Source organism: Montipora foliosa, chromosome 10, assembly GCF_036669935.1.
Source record: "Montipora foliosa isolate CH-2021 chromosome 10, ASM3666993v2, whole genome shotgun sequence".
NCBI classification, from domain to species: domain Eukaryota; kingdom Metazoa; phylum Cnidaria; class Anthozoa; order Scleractinia; family Acroporidae; genus Montipora; species Montipora foliosa.
The window spans coordinates 33,122,950-33,125,449 of record NC_090878.1 but is presented as its reverse complement, the minus strand read 5'-3'; the positions used below and the strand labels follow the sequence as shown (position 1 = coordinate 33,125,449).

The 2,500-nt window shown below is 37.4% G+C and overlaps 1 long non-coding RNA gene across 1 annotated transcript in view; it reads left to right on the top strand.

Moving 5' to 3' along the window:
- LOC137974411 (uncharacterized) overlaps positions 1 to 2,500 on the top strand; it is a 60,526-nt gene that overhangs the window by 33,146 nt on the left and 24,880 nt on the right. The window contains exon 2 of the long non-coding RNA XR_011117455.1: positions 1,528 to 1,710. This is a non-coding gene — a long non-coding RNA (uncharacterized lncRNA). The remainder of the gene's footprint in view (positions 1 to 1,527; positions 1,711 to 2,500) is intronic.

Below are 2,500 nucleotides of genomic sequence, written 5' to 3'. Positions count from 1 at the left end.
TTGTATTTATTTGACTCTAGAAGTTCCGTACTCTTAACCTCAACTATCCCAAAAAGGTAACAAAAATATTAATGCTTATTACCCTGATAAACTGAGCAGATCTTGAAAAGCCCCCTGGTGTTGAAGTTGGAGCTGTGAATGCGAACACAGGCTTTCCACTCGGCCAGTTCATAATTGCTCTTTGGCGTTTGCAAAGAGATTCCAATTCGCGGATTTGACTTGCTGCAGTCCTGTACAACACAGCGACAAGCCGGTATATTTGCCAATTTTTTTTTTTACAAACGATGAGCATGTAGAACGGGATGTTTTCCACTTGTGGAGCTCTCACCTTGCCTCTGAGAACTTTGTTTTGATGATATGACGACGTCACGGACTCCCTGGGATCTTACTGGGACAAGTAATGGCGGACGCTCATTCACGAAAAGCATGCATCGAAAAAGCGCACTTCCATTTGGAATTTCCAACTCAAATTTGGCAGGCGTAATTATTGGCCTTCAAAGGTCACGAAAAGCAAAAAACAAGAAAAAGTCAAAATTTCGTTTCAGTAGCACTTTAATGATATAAATTTGTATAGAGTAGAATTTACTGACAATGTACTTGAAATTCCCGGAATTTCTAATACCAACTTTTTCTAATACCTAAAAGTCGTAAAGTCGCCTATATAAACGCACCCTTGTGCCAAAGATATGGAGAGCATTAAATGAGCGGGAATTAATCCAATAGTGTCCCAGAGCTTGATAGAAGGTGTCTTAGGTATTGCGATGATTATTGTTTAGGGCCTCTTCATAATGAGCCTGGCTGGCCAGGGCTGGCCTGGTTTCTGATATGTTGCTTCGCCTCTAAATCCTTTGTAAAAGCTTCGATGTGTTCGTATGAGAAGGCGGGTTGGCTCGGTTGCCAAGATCTCAGTAGCTGGCTGAAAATTTTGTTACATGAACTCTTCATCCCAGTTACCAGGAGGAAAATAATACAATACATTTTCGTGATAAAAGGACATTACCGAGTTTTTACTTCTCTTTTCTTCGATAATGAAGCTTAGCTTGGTTTCATTTGATAGTTAACGTAAAGTCAAAATTAATTTCAGGTTGCTTAAACAAAGAAAATCGAGAAATTGTCGCCAAGCTTGTTCGTTACATTTTACACCTGAATGGTCGCGTCACAACTTTTTCAAAATTTTCATCTCGGAAAGCGGGCTTAAAGTCGCCATATGAACAGAAACCAATTTCATCTCGGTAACCGATCCATCTCGGTCAACCGGGGTCATGTGAAGAGCCCCATAATTGTATGATAATGTTGTCAAATTACTGTGGATGTGCAAGTATCAGTCCACTAGGCAATTTGACAATGGTTCGACCAAAGTTATTATCAACAAAAGAACTAAAGCGGATGCGACATTGTACTTTGTTTACAGCAAGTATTCGTCACATTCTTAATGTTTCCCAACAAAAAAAAAGCAAATTAGTCATCCTAGTTACGGTCACAGATTACCAAGTACGTTGCTATGTTTTTATCTCTGTACAATTTAAGGAAACCTTGCATTCAGAAAGCCAGTAAATCCTACAGAATCTTATATTCGAGCTGACTATGTAGTAGATGGAAACCTCAAGACTGAGAGCAATTATTTGTTCCTCTGGCAAGTTGACTTGGGAAGGATGGTACCAGTGAAAGAAGTGTTCTACTATTCCTATCATCCATTCGTGGTCAGAGTAGGTAAGGTGGCTAAAAACATAGATATTTACCTTTCTGTTCTCAGCTGATAAGGAAAAGAAGGAAAGACATTAGTACTGTGACCATTCCTTTCATGAAAGATTCAAGCAGAGAGATTTCAATTTCTTGTTTTCTTGTGAACTATGATTATTTTTATTACATAAAGTAACTTTCTTGGTAGAAATTTTTAAACCATTCTCCTTTTTTTATTTTTATCCCTTGTTTCTAAAGAAAACATGGAACTTAATTTTAAAATAAAAACTTCAGATCAGACTTTAAAGTTTTTAAAAACTTTAGATCAAAGATGAATACCCATGCAGTTGTTCAAAAGACGGATAGCTTTGTCCGGTGTATGCTTGTCCAAATGTGACAAAATATCAAGATTGCCAATTTCATGTGTCAAATATACATTTATAAATCAAGTTTCCTATATTCATATCAAATTTTCAGATGTTTATGTCAAACGATATACTTACACATCAAGGTTTTTTTAATATTCATATCAAGTTCCCAGATTTTCATGTCAAAACATCTTCCCTTACCAATGCATCTATGCCTATATCGAGCCGACTTTTTCATATTTGGAAAAAAAAATCATGTCAAGTTTACGTGTCCACTTTTAAAAATCAAGAAAGCCTGGTGCTTAGCATTTCAAAAAGGAAGAGGGACCATGAGAACCAGCCGTACAATAAACAACATGGCGGCCACGAATCTCTTCAAAAGTTCTTCGTAAACTCATGTTGCGTGTCTGTGTTCGCAATGCACCGCAAAGCAGAGTAGTACCAAGAAACGT